Source organism: Lissotriton helveticus, chromosome 1_1, assembly GCF_964261635.1.
Source record: "Lissotriton helveticus chromosome 1_1, aLisHel1.1, whole genome shotgun sequence".
NCBI lineage: Eukaryota > Metazoa > Chordata > Amphibia > Caudata > Salamandridae > Lissotriton > Lissotriton helveticus.
The window spans coordinates 365,964,282-365,979,374 of NC_136057.1; the positions used below are offsets into that span (position 1 = coordinate 365,964,282).

The 15,093-nt window shown below is 43.1% G+C and overlaps 1 protein-coding gene across 6 annotated transcripts in view; it reads right to left on the bottom strand.

The window, feature by feature from the left end:
• The window catches only part of CACNA1C (calcium voltage-gated channel subunit alpha1 C), a 2,299,705-nt gene that overhangs the window by 1,855,947 nt on the left and 428,665 nt on the right, over window positions 1–15,093 (bottom strand). The window lies entirely within an intron of this gene.

The following is a 15,093-nucleotide window of genomic DNA, read 5'->3' on the forward strand; positions in this document are numbered from 1 at the left end:
TCTGGCCTCATCCCTCTCTTCGAAAAGATGTGTCCGAAGAACACTAGTTCTCCTCTGCCCAGTTCGCATTTCTTCTCATTTACTGTTAGGCCCACCTCTACTAGCTGTGAAAATACTTCTCTCAGGGCCTTATCATGCTCCTCATCAGATTGTCCAAACACCAGGATATCATCACTATAGTTTAAACTGTTTTTGATCGGTCTGATGATCTGCCGGATCGTTTCCTGGAATATTTCTGCTGCTGACGATATTCCGAAGCTTAATCTTTTGTATCGAAACAATCCGAGGTGCGTTGAGAAGGTCGTTATGTATCTGGACTGCTGGTCCAGCTCCAGTTGGTGGTACCCTTTGCATAAGTCGAGCTTGGAGAATTTTCTCATTCCCGTCAGGCAACTTATCATGTCATCTAGATGCGGCCCTGGGTGTCGTTCTCGTTCGATGGCTGTGTTGGGGATTCTCATGTCCACACAGATTCTAATTTGTGCGGCGTCCTTTTTTGGTACCGCCACTATTGGGGACACCCATGGCGTTGGCCCTTCTGCTGGCTCAATGATGTCCTGTTCTAGTAGTGCCTTTATTTCTTCCTCCACCTGAGGTTGTAGATGGATGGGCACCCTTCGGTGATGCTGGGCCACTGGCCTGACTGATTCGTTTATGTGCAGAGTTATTTGTCTTCCTTTCAGCTTTCCAAGTCCGTTCGTTAGCTTTGGGTACTCTTGTAATATGTTCTCTCTGTCCGACATGTGATACATCATCTTTAGTAGGCCCATGACCTTCGCCGTTACATTGCTCAGTAGACACGGTGCGGGAATGTCTCCTCGTAGCACATGTATTTCTTCTGTGACAGTCTTGCCCTTGTGCGTCATGGTGTCCGTGAATTTTCCCATGTTCGTTACCGGGTTCTGTGCACCCTAGGTGAATACTCTGACATTTGACGGTTTTAGTGGTGGTTTCCTCTTCATCTTATCATATTCCGTAGCACACATGATGTTACACGTGGCCCCACTGTCCAGCACAAATTCTGTTTGATGGGGCCCTATGTCGATGGTCACCCAATCCGTCTTCTTTATTGACTTCCTATCCACTAATCTGATGTGCTCTTCTTCATACCCTTCGTCCGTGGACATGAGGTACAGGCGTTCTACCTTTCCAGCTGCCCTTTCTTCGTCTTCCTCTTCTTCTCCCGACTCCAACGACGAGCCCCTGGTGGTCGCTTCCATGTGCCGTACATGTCTGTTTGTTGTCGCTCTTGGTCTCCCTGGTCTTCCTCGTTCATTTTTGAACTGTGTCCCTTGGCACATGGTGGCAAAATGGCCGCTTCTGTTGCATTTCCTGCATGTCTGACCGAATGCCGGGCATGTTCCTCGGTGTGGAAAGTCCAGACCGCATCTGTAGCATTGGGAACCGTGTTTCCTTGTCACTTGTTCCTTTGATCCTCTCTTCCAGTTGCCCGTCTTGCTTGTATCTGTCATTCTCCTCTCCGGTCCATCTGCCTGGCTTGTATCATTGCCCTTGCTTCCGCTCTCGCTAGATCCAAAATCTTTTCTAGAGTGATAGGTTCTTTAAGTAGTCTTGTGCGAAATTCTGTGTCGCGACAGCCTTCTATCAGTCTTAGGCGAAGGGCCTGTTCATTGTCATATTTTTCAAATTCGCAGTGGGCCACTAGCTTTCTCAGCCTTGTTGCAAAATCGTCCATTGACTCGTCTGACTGTTGAAATGCAGTGTTGAAGTTATATCTTTCAAAGTCGACGTTTCTTTGGGGGTCGAACTTGGTCGTTAGACATTTTATCAGTTTTTTGTATGTTTTTATTTCGCTCGGGGGCAGTGTTATGAGGAGGTCATCCACCTCATCCCCCACGAGGTTTAGGAATAGTCCTAGTTTCTTTCCCTCCACTACATCGGTCGCCTCCATGTATCGCTCAAATTTCACAATCCACTTTTCCCATCGTATTCCTACTTGTGGCTCTGATACACTGAAAGGCGTTGGTGTGCGATACTGCGCACTTTGCTTTGTTTCTGGCATTTTCTTTCTTGTCTTGTTCCTTTTGTTGCCTTTGTACTTGTTTGTTTCTTATCTGTTGTTACTTTATTCTTGTTTTGTCTTTTACGTCTTATTCTTTCTTGGTGTGGCAGTGTTTTTTTTTTTTTAACCTCTTTTTTTTCTTTTGAGTCTTTGTGCTTCTATTTATTTTCCTTGCCTGTCTACTGACTGCCCTTTGTTCCCTCTTGTAATTTCCTTTGTGGGACCCTTGCCCTTCTTGCTTTCCTTCTTATTTGCCCTTTTTCACCGTTTTTTGTTTGCTTTTGTCCCTTGTTTGTGCCTTTCTCGAGTGTTTGCCTGTTTCCAAGATGGCCACTCGTTTTTCTGCTCTTCCTATTCGTCGGTTCGCCTGACCTTAAGATGGCCGCCAAATCTCGCGATGTTTCACACCCAAATCTCTTATGCCTGACTGCAAGATGGCCGCTCCTCTTTTCTGCTCTCTCATTGGTCCAAACCGCCTGACCCCAAAATGGCCGCCGAGACTCTCGCGAGAGCTCGCGCCGATTTCTGCTCTTTCGCGCGCTTCTCCCCAGCGCTTACCGGATCAGATGGGGCATCAGGCGGCGATCTTGCTGCCAGTCGGCTGTCAGTCGGGGTGGGCTCCCGCGTCGCGGCACTTTATCGAGGGGCCTCACTTCCTTCTTTTTGGCGATGCGACCTCCAGGGTGGGCTCCTGGATGTTCCGGTTGTTCTTCCACGAGGGACACACACGTGTGATTCTTCAGGTACCTTCGTCGCCAGTTGTCATGTGTTGCTATGTGTGCTCAGGGAACACGCAGGACACCAGATATATTAAATGCTCTTTATTTGTCATGCATGCTCGGAGCGCCGCAGCACATCTGTCCTCGTCCTCGTCCTACTCTGTACTGCCCCTTCCTGTCCATCCACAGGAAGTCCTGTCCAGTGACCTGGTCACTGCCCTGTGACCCACAGGGTCCTAGTGCCCGGTCACTACATCTGTGTACTGCCATACTCTACATTTATCCATACTCCTGGTGGTGTTTTTGCTGAAGCTGTGCATGTTTAGGGGGCTGGGCAGGGGAGGGATAGTGTTAGGGCTTCTTTGTAATGTATTCATTACTGTTTTTTTTTGTTGAAAACTGGATGTTGTAACTCGGTAACTCATTGATTGCTAAATGATCCTGCTATGATGTAACATGAAGACATGCAATAAAGGTTTTTGAAAACATTAAAAAAAAAAACTAGTTAGGTGAAAAAAAAAAAAACGCGAGGTGGCAAAAAACAGATTGAATCCCTGAGCCCATTGAGCCCTGAGAATTTTGAAGCCAATACAGAGGAGAGCAATTAAAGTCTTAATCTGAGTGGTTCACGTTACAGACCATTGGCCTGACCGGATTTGGGAGAGGCAGCCAGCTCGCTAAGTCAAGACAATGAGCTCCAACATTTTCAGAAAAGAACTTCTCTGCAGGAGGTTGTAGCTCAAGTAAATAGATGCTCTCCAGAGTCCCCAGCGACTTTATTAGCCAATAGCCTCGGATCCAACCCCTCATATCCGCTGTTTGGACTAAACACAGCAAGGATTAAAGCTCAGACAGTTTCTGAATCTCCAGCGGGGGTCCAAGATGCACAATTGATAGCTCAATTCCTTCCATCACCAAGCCCATCGGCCAAGGAAAGTAACCTATCCAAGACTGGAAAAAATGTACAGGACATTTCTAGAAGGCAGCCAGGAACTTGAAATGCAACTCCTAACCCAATATTAGTAGGCAAAGAAATATTGCAACCGGAGTCAGGGGTAAATAAGGAATGCCTAACAGTAGAAGTCGTAGATAATCTCCAATCACAAGTTACTCTGAATGAAATAAGACAATTAAGGAATGCACAGGAAAATACCCCACACAGAAGTCAAGGGCCAGCTAGAAAGGTTAATGAAAATATCTCGCAGCTAAATCAGAAACTAGTCCTTGAAGAGCAACGAATATCCGATCTCGAGGACATCCAGAACAAGCTTGAACATTGTCAATCTAAACATAATAGAGAGCTCGAAGAAATCCAGACCAAGCTCGAAGAGTTTGAGTATAGGTAAAGGAGATCGAATCTGCGCTTTGTGGGCATCCCGGAAGGGCAGGAAACTGGGCTAGAGCCCATTAAATTAATTTCATATCTCATTAAAAAATATGTGATCCCAGACGAACAGTCCAGTAGCGACTTTCACTCTATTATGAGAGCTAATCGTTTTCCTTTTCACAAGCAGCCTAATGCTAAATATCCACGCACATTCCTGGTCAATTTTGGTGATTATCGTATAAAGGGGTCGATTTTAGCTCCTGCCATCAAAATAAAGGAGTTTCAAACAGAAGACAAGTATCAGGTAAACATCTATTCAGATATGTCAGCTGCAGTCCCAAGGCGTCATCGTCAATTCAGAACAATGCTGAATCAATGGAAGAATCAAGGATACCAGACAACCATAGTCCAACAGTCAAAACTAAAACTACTTGTCAAAGGACAGTTTCAGATCCTACACTCGGTGAGACAGGTGAAAGAGATCCTTCAACAGAAAAACCGAGACGCTAATTAAGGGGATCGGACCTGGGCGAGGATAAAGGTATTGTAAAATTGAAGTTTTTTCTTTTTCCTGTTTTTTTTCTCTTTTGAGATCCAAGTTATGGTGGTCACCACCGATGTGATGACCTAAGTGCCAAACCATAGCACATTAACTTCAACATCACAGGGAAGGGAGCGAGACGGGCTCTCCCCTCCCTAATTGGTTTTTTTTGGGATGCACTGGGGGGTGTTCAGGGAGCACAGTTGGAAAAATGAGCAGATGCAATGAGGTCCGAAAGCAATCACCAAGTTTTATGCAACAAAATATAAGTGCCAGTAGAAGAGCGACGAAGCGAATTGTAAAACTTCTTCTCTAATGTCTTTATCTCTAAAAAGTAGTATTCGGATTCTTTCCTGCAACATTAATGGGATAGCCAATAATCGAAAATATGCTTGTGTGATGAGCTGATTAGCTTCCTTTACACCTGCAGTTATTTATTTTCAGGCTTCTCACTTAAAGAGCAATACGACAAAGTTGAGAATCCCACATATGTACTTCTATGCGGTTTTTTGTGTCAGGGGAGTTGCCCTATATTTGAGTAATAGAGTTGATTGGGTGGTGAGGGAGGTCATTTTAGACCCACATGGGAGGTGGCTATGGGTCACAGTAATAATGAACGGGCAAAGCATCAATCTTATAAACTACTATGGTTCCTACTAGCGATGAAACAAATGCCCTTGTCATGTATTCCTATAGGTTCTGAATCGATCCCCCTATTCCTGACCCTATTCTGGTTAAACTAACTATCAAGTTAACTAACAGTCAGCCCATGAGGCAAGAAAAGCCCCCATGATGCAGATACCGTTATCTGACGCAGTCACACTACGGCACAGGAACATGTTATCTGATTAGGTCATAACGCTTGAGATCTAATTAGACAAGCGACATTCCTCCAGCCCCTGATAAGGCATACGACGTTCTCATAACAAATCAAACCTATGACAACCTGGAAAATCCGTGCGGCCATTGTTTTGATTTCACAGAGAACTTCAGTAAAAGAATGTGCTAACGAGCAAGTCGTATGACATCTTTATTGACGTATCTATGTCCATCCTTACGTCAATCCCGGCACCTTTAAGGTATAAATATTGCCGATCTTGCCCTATGCAAACACACGCGTGGTGACGAGACGGAGCAGCCATACTTGCCGAAGCCCAGAAGCAGAGCAGACCCCGCTGGCAGCAGCCCCGCCTTCCTGACGCGCTGAGAGACGTGCTGCTATCTCCTACCGAGAGACCCAGCACCGGCGCTTTCGGGCAGCCCTCGCAGGCAGCCTGGAATATCGAGACCAGAGAAAGAGATACCATTCCTCATTCATCCTAACTTCCAGGTACAGAACTGAATAACCCCTCACAGAGAATTCTTTAGTTATTCACTTGGCAAAAACAAACTTAACTTAAACTGTAACTTTCTATTCCCGCCCACGCATTAGACTTAGGTCAGGTACACGGGGTAGGCGTATTTAGAAACACCAGTTGAGTACGTTTAGTCAAATGTATATGTGTATGTAAATATATTTTAATCATTTTAAACATCATATGGCTCAGAAACCATATCAATGTTTTTACAGTATTATTTTATACTATTGCTTTTAATGTATGCACTTTACTTAACTATAAGTATTGCAATAATATCGATCCATTTCTCTTGTACGAGAAAAGAGACTGATCAATAAATAACACCTTTTTATTGAACACGCCCGTCTCTTCCTTTTCTCTACAATCTGATGAGACTAAGAATGCACGTACTGACTGAGTAAAATAATTGCCTTGTGCTCACACGACTCTGGAGATACACTCTTGATTAGGGGAGAGCAAAGTTGTCATGTTCTATGGTTGTCAGAAACTAAATCCCTTCTTGTCTAATCAGGGGAGTTAATTCTTTCCTGAACATTCGAGAAAGTTTCTAGCGAACTCTGAGCTACGCTGGCAAACCCAAAACTTAAGTCTAGTATCGACAGTAGTAGACCTAGTTAACGTCTGGCCTAGGCCTTTACTGCTGTAGGTATTATTCCAATGCGCAGAGCCTATTGGGAAGATAGGAACTACACTACATGGCGCCCAACGCGTTTGGAAAGGGCGATAAAACTAACGTAAGACATTTAGAGTAACTCAGTCGTGCTTTCTCACTCAGACCCCTTTTCCCAAATACTCCAAAGACGTCTGGAGTGGGTGAAAGGTAATATCCTCCAAAACCTCGCAGGAGGGAACTCCTATGTAAGGTTCTTGGTTTAGTCAACGTTGAAGGATACACTGTTCCAAAATATTGTGCATCTAATCTTTGTTCCATAAGAAACCTGATCTGCAAACAAACAAAATAACCTTACTGACAGTAAAATGTCAGAAAGTGATGAAGAAAGAGAGGCAGTTAGATTAGCAGCTGAAATAGTAGCAGCTGATACTGCAGCACTAGATGCGGACGGGGATATAATACTCATCCCGGTCGCCAAAAGGAAATCTATAACCTTAAAACTTATAGAAAATGGACTGACACCTAGAGGTGGCACAGTCATATTCGTAATTGAGGCACACGAATATCGGCAGACAGAGGTATACTATACATGGATACATTTTCCAGCAGCAAATGCTGTAACAAAGTACTTCCACTATTACAAAATAGAGGTTCCACCCGACATTTACACTCCTTTCGAGGAGGTGGAAGTACCACTCAAATTCCAAGAGCATTTGCTCTTATTTGATGGCGCCCTAATACATAACAATCACATTACAAGGCTCGGTCCTTTAGGTAGACCAGGAGCAACGTGGCCGGTCTTAGCCGGATACACACCACACCCAGACATCGAAGGGATGTCTACTGGAGAGCTGTTAATACAGCTAAAACAATTACTAAAAATTCATAGACAATTAGTCCAGTATGTAATGCGGACTTCAACAATTCAGCCAGCGATTAAACTTCCACAGCTGACCCCTCACCAGGGGAACACAAATAAAATCACACCACAGAACATCCAATCCTGCCTAGGTAAAGTTCCGGCTAAACGAGAACAAATACCATTCTGGTTGGCACAGAAAATCACCCAAATAGAGGCGGTGTTTCCTGACACCACCCCGCTAGAAAAACACAGGATTCTGACTATATGTCTCCCAATGGGAATCGCACCACACATAGAGGACTGTGATACTTGGGGTACAGTCTTTGCTTCAATCTACACAAAAACGCACGGTGTTCCATCCATTTCGGTAATACCAGATGTGCTAAAACAAATTCAAGATGAATACGGTCCAGAACCAGCTTTAACTCTTGGTATGAAATTACTGAAAGACTTCAAGCAGGTCTCGGCTATATTATTAGCCAATATAAAAGGTGAAGCAGCAAACGTGGCGATCCGCCAGAGGTTAAAAGAGACAGATATAGCAGACCAACCAGGTGAAATTGCCAGAATCATAGAAAAATCCTATGAGGAACTAGGTAGAGATAGTTTAGGTGGAATACCAGTAAAACCGCAACTAATTGAAAGTCCAGAAAAAATATTTTTTAATAATAATTCACCAAAAAAGAACTGGGATGGAAACAAACAATCCAATCCAAAAGAAAAGAAATTCCAGTCCCGAGGAAGGTCTCCTAGGCGAAGGGAGAAATCTCCGAACCACAGACACAGGTCACCCCAGAGTGACCCCTCTGGGAAAAGATATAACCTTAGAAATAGGGATAATATTAAAAAACCTGATAGATATCAAGACATTGATACACGTCCCTCTCAATCTTTTCAGACTTCCTCGCAGAAATCGGAAAGAAGAGGACGATCAGAACAAAGAGAAGAGCACGCCAAGTCCAAAGACAAGGAACCTGCTCAACAAAAAAAGAAATTACAATTTCCCAAAAAGAAGGTAGCCAGTATCAAGGTAGTTAACAATGCCGAGAATACTGAGGACACAACTGAAAAACGGAGAGTGGGCTCAGACAATGCTAGACAGCGCAGCAGAAGTGAGCATAGCTCGCAAAGTCCTTATGAATCATCTGGAGACAGTGGACACGAATGAATATCTTCAAGTGGAAACTGCAGACACCAGAGTTAGCAAACCCCACAAGATATACGAGATAACATTACGTATAGAGGGAGATAAGACTAGGAAAATAAGGGGACTATTTTGGGATAACCTCTCCAAGGGCTATGATATCCTTCTAGCTGAAAAAGACTGGCCACCAGAGTTTGTCAGGGAGTGCCCTCATGGCGAAGAAGTAATTATGCCTGCCTTCTCGAATCAAATCCCGATTCATAAAAAATACACACTTGCTAGAAAGTGGGCAGTGGCCTTAGCACCTGCTTTATATAAAAATCATGTAGGATGGGATGAGGACTCTCCTCCTCACAAAATCCAGTTAAAATCACAACCTACTGCACAAAGGCAGTACCCAATTAAGCAAGAAGCTAAAAAACAGGTAAATGAAATACTAGATCAGCTAGAATACCAGGGGGTGATTGAAACTTGCACCTCACAAATGAACAACCCTTTGTTTCCGGTCTCCAAACCAGACAACTCATATCGTCTAGTTTTGGATTACCGACACCTTAACACATGTTGCAAAACCTTTGCAGTGCAAAACTCACACAGTGCTGCACTAATGAATAACATAGTGCGCAAAAAATACAAAACAACCTTGGACATCTCCAATGGATTCTTTTGTCAAAACATAGCACCAGAGAGCAGATATTTAACTGCATTCTCAGTAAATGGCACTCAAAAACAATTCTGTCGGTTAGCCCAGGGGTACAAGAACAGCCCGGGGGTATTCTCAGCGAGAGTAACAGAATTACTACAGCTATATGATGATGAAGCATTATCTTATGTCGATGACATTTACTTAACAGATGATGACTTGGATACTCACTTGAAAAGAGTGAACACCATAATACTTGGGTTCGCAGCAGAGGGTTACAAATTCAACTTTAAAAAGTCCAGAATTGCCCATCTGACAGTCCTGTTCTTAGGATATGAGTTATCAAGTGAAGGCAAAAGCCTGGCAGACAATTTCCTAGAGAAATGTGCCGTAATCCAAGCTCCTAAAACACTAAAAAACCTACAGTCAATTCTAGGCTTCCTAAATTTCGGAAGAACATACATTGCAAATTACGCAGAAAGGGTCAAACCCCTTTATGATCTAATTAAACCAGACTTTAAAAGATCCAATTGGACTCAAACACACACAGAAATGTTGAGATCCTTACAAACAGACATGCTAATTAAAACAAAATTAGAAACACGTGATAACACACGCAATCTTGTGATTCGAGTCATCCCAGGGAGATGCGGATTCACATACCTGACCTCTAATGAGGGAGAAAAGGTACCAATTGCATTTGAATCACACTTGTACACTAAGGCTGAAATGAAATTTAGCCCAACGGAAAAAATTCTTACAGCAACACAGACAGCTATAGCAAAAGAACGAGCCCTGGCACAAGGTAAACGAATAGTAATCGTAACACCAATACCAGCCTTAGAGGCGGTAACAAAGGCAAGCATTCCAAATGCTAAAGCACTCCATCCAAGATGGATACAATGGGCTAACTCTCTTGCTGCAACAGACGTGGTGTACGAATTTGATCCTTACTTAAAAACACAAGAATTTCTCCAATATGAATTTGAATGTCCTCCGCCAACCGAAATTCTGCCTCTAGATCACTACGGCTGTATAATATATACAGACGGATCAGCACAACCCGCAGTAGGGGGTAAACAAGCTTACAGTGCTGCGTGCGCGATTGTTAAAGGTCGTTGGCACGAAGGGAAATTTAAACCAACCCTCACTAAAACACAATCCCTAGGAGATTGTACAGCTCTGCGAGCTGAACTACTAGCATTCAAGATGGCGCTTGAAAATACCGATCGAGAATTCCCCACACTCATTGTGTGCGATTCGTATTATTGCGTTCAGTCTTATAATGAATACTTGCAGATCTGGCTTCAGAACGGTTTCAAGGATGCGAAAGGTGGCACAATCAAGCATAAAATGCTTTGGGAACAAGTAGCTCTTTTACAAAAAGAACTACCAAAGACTCACGTGATACATACGCTGAGTCATCAGCGTGATGGCGTTCACGTTGCAGGGAATTCATTGGCTGAAACAGCCACAGCGGCAGCAACTAAAACGGCTCCCGTAGTTCGAAAAAAGCGTACATTAAAAAACATTGACGGTGAAACAGTGCTGGCAGTGAAAACGTCATCAAAAGGCGACTGCTCAGCGTTACCGATCAACTATCCACTCAATTATACATACATAATCGAGGCAAACTCCGTCCCTTTTGCTCGAATCCCTGGAGTGGGGGATAGAGTGATTCCAAACATGGACAGGAGAAGCTTGTTAATCGCAGAATAAACACATGGGTGTGGGTCTTGGACACCTCAAACTGAAAGATTCTCTGGAAGAATTACAATCACGGTACTGGTGGCCAGGCATGAGCCTGCATCACACCATGTTTGTAAAAAACTGCCCAAACTGCAACAGAGATCGCAGTGGGGAGAGAAACAGTTTAATACCTCGTCGTATCAAGGCAGATAATATGACCAATAAAAAGCAGGGCTTGCGATTAACATATACAGGCTAGTTTCCACTTATAATGTCGATCCTCAGCACTCGGCTGACGTCCGGACTGTTATACAAAGATTTGCGAGTCTAAATGGCATATACGCTAAGAGCATGCTACGTTCGACCATTGTTTTCACTCAAGCCCTCCGGCCGGGGGGGAAACATGGCCAAATGAGCACAGCCCAGCGGGAATCTTCTCACTTCCTTCCTGAGGGTACGGGATGGTGTAAAGAAAAAACCAAGGCAGGAAGCAATCTATAATGGAAAGGATATTAGGTTCGGGAGCTGGGTGGGTCAAACATCTAATAAGTGTCCAACGTAGTCTAAATAACTTGCCAAGAAATTCTCTGAAGGGATTCAGTCCGTACGAATTATTATTTGGAACTAGAATGATTATCTCTGACCTCGACAGTCAGACTTCAGTGGTTAAAGAAAAAAGCTTTGATGTCAAAGACCGTTTGGCTATTTTGCAGGACTTAAACAAAACAAGAAAAGACCTGAGCAACATACAGTTGAAACAACAGCCAACAACCACTGAAGAATCACCACCTGTCCCAGCAAGACCTGTCTGGATTCCAAAAGTCTGGGATCTAGTCAGGGAGAAGATCGCGGTAAAGAAGGAATTTGGGCCTTCTTACAGAAAAGCAGTTCCTGTCTTGTCTGTCAACGGGACAAGATCAGTTGTACTACCGCCACTTGCTGGTAAAAAGGAGAACCGAGTTGTATCCATCGACCTGGTAAAACCACAACATGTGGCCGATAACAAACAGTAGGCCAAGTGGACTCCCAATAAGTAGCAGAACACCAAGGTTTGCTACCAGTACAGAGGTCCTAACAAAGAGGCTCATCACATTCGAAACGCCTACAGAAGAACAACAAGGACTATGCAACAATGCAATAGAACTCAGACCTCTGAAAACCCAAATAAAAACATTTAGCAGAGACACACCAATCTATAATGAAGTACCAGGTGCCAATTCAAGAAACAAAAATCCTGAAGCAATTGGAACAATTGACAGAACTGCATCCGGCTACTTCATCAACTTCGATGATTCCTCTGAAAGCCTCAGTGAATCAAAGACACAGCCATCATCAAAATCCTTTAAAGACAAAGCTAAGGAACTTTTGAACCAACTGAAAGAAACATATCTGATTTCTCCATGGATTGAATTTTGGGTGGGTTTTGGTGCATTTATCCTCATACTTTGGCTCATCATGGTATTAACTTTGGGACGCTTCATTGAGGGGAAATATGCTAAAATGGACACAGCAAGTCAGAACATCAACTTGGTCCTCAAACCACACACATCTTCACACGTCGAGAAAAGAGAACTTTCTTCAGCCAACTTCACAGCCAATCCTATACCTGGTGGGGTAGCCTGGGACAACACTGACTATGAAATTTATGGTCCGGTCGAGATCCTGAAATATCCACACCAAATCAAGATCTCCTTGAGTGACTTTGCAAAACCAAACTCATTTGCTGATGATTGGGACTTCGAAAGCATTAATAACATGATGTCTGACTTAGTAATGTCTGCTAAATTTACAAAACATGATTATTTGCAAGGTTCTACAAATTATGATAGTATGTATTGCTATAACCACTATGGTAACCATTTTTTACATAAATCTGCACAACCTAGAAATGTTTTAAACTATAATCAATGGGAACATTGTGCAACACCTCCAAAAGGGAGCTCAAGAACCGTTTACGACAAATACTCATATTTTTCAGGTTTTAACACAAGTAATGCTGAAACATTCTATTTTAAATTGTCAAACAAGACAGGGATGAAAACCATGATAACCAACACAAAGTTGATATATTCAGATTCATTCTTCGAAGAAATGAATACTTTTGGATTTGATTATTGGGACAAAAATGTTGATTTGAAAAGTGTTTGGGGTACAAAAGAATGGCAAGTACAGGGTTTAGAAGCTTTGTTTAGAGCTTGCATGATCCCAGAACAAATGATATTTTTAAATGACACTGTTCAACAAACCACCTGTCTTGGCCTAGCCAAAATCAAAGATTTAAATAAACCGTCTATTCCAAAGCCAACAATGTTTAGCAATAGCTCTGATACGGATGAAGAGATAGACGTAAACCATATATTAAACCAAAACAGAACACATCCTAATTGGAAACAATGGTTGATCTGGCCCACAGATACAAATAACTGTCAAGACAGATTCCTGAATAAAACACAGGGGTTCAAAATGACCAGGCCAGACCCTAGATATCCCCAAAGACATCACCCAGGGATAATAACAACCTACAGTGTGGGCAAATTATGCCTTCAGTGGCTACAAACTTCCACACTGCCTGAAATTAAGCAACACCTAACTTTACTTACTGATGGTGCTGACTTGCGTGATTTCATAATGGGACCACGCAAACAGCGTCAAAAGCGTTTCATAGCAGCCTCTGTATATGCAGCATACAATGAGGCCTGGAAGGTTAATCAAATTGAAACAGCAGAAAGAATACGGGAAATTGACCGTATTAATTTGGAAAAATCACTTTCTGTAGTGGACAATGGGTTAATGACTCTGTCCTCCAGAATTTTTTCATTGGACAGCATTGTGTCTTCAGCAATCGATATATTATCGCAAGACTTACTGTTATTACAACACGGTCAGTCACAATTGCGTTCTATTGTACAGCTTGGCTGGACGTTACAAAACCTGCGTTCAGGCTATGTGCCTTGGCGTTTAATCAACACAACGTCACTATTCCAAATCTTTAACCTTACTGATAGACAAATCGGTATGGCGCAAAAGGGTGCTGATTATACAATCTTGAGCATTGAAAAACTAGAAAGATTACCAATGACAATGTCAGAACGACCTGTCAGTGAATGGATAATCCACGGAATCATAAATATTCCAATCTCAACCTTCAGGTTTCAATACTGCCAAAAATATATACAGGCTGGCATGTACGAGAAATTGGGGAAGGGGTACCTTAAAACAACTTGGAACCTGCCCTATTCACATGCATGTGTCAGTAATAAAGGACAGAAAGTGTTTCTTAGTGGCAACAATTGTGCCATGTCACTAAGCGGCACGCTTCTGTGTAACGGAATTAGTTTGCATGGAGCCTGTGAAGGGAATTCATACAACCTTTCATGTCACCAGCAAGGCGCACCTGCAACTGAAATAGAACCATTCTTTCAAAGACTCTATAATGGGAGTTACATTCTTATTGTAGACCGCAAATGTTGTAGTCTTATGCCCGGGACTCCTTATCTAGTCACTACGACTGCGAAGGTCAAGTGCTGTGGACGTTCTTTGTTCCCCAGCTCCTTTCCAGACAGGGAGGCAAGGGCATGGCCCAGTTTGAAAATTACTTCTATTCGAATAGATACTTTAAGCAGAATGAAAACAGTGCTTCTTCAGACGCCTACAAGGCTCACGTCATCAAAAGAAACGTATGATCTACAAGTCGCAAGGACGACTGCAGAGATACATACATTATTATCGACTAATTCCCCCGTACATTTCGCGGAAATCCTGAGCGAAATCTTAAATATTTCTGATACCACTGGGGTCTCAAAGGTATTTAAGACAGTATTTTCGATGGCATTAACACCATTCAAAGCCATACTGGGTATTTTTCCAGATTTCGTCCATTCGATTTTTGGCGGACTTCCCCTGATCCTGGGACTAATTGCAGGAATCCTATTCTTAGTCCTTATTTTTCGTTATGGCAACCCATGTCACAGATCAAACTCTCGCGACAATGGAAGAAACAATCCTAGCCATTGGATACCGGGACCGGATATCAAAACTCCTGGGACTCTCCCGGCTTAGAGACCTGAACATGACTTGGTTTCTATCATTTCGACCAATGTGGCAAAGATGTGTTTTACCTGTATTGAGGTGTCTGCTATGCGGAGAAGAATGCGTGTTAGACACCTGTCTGACG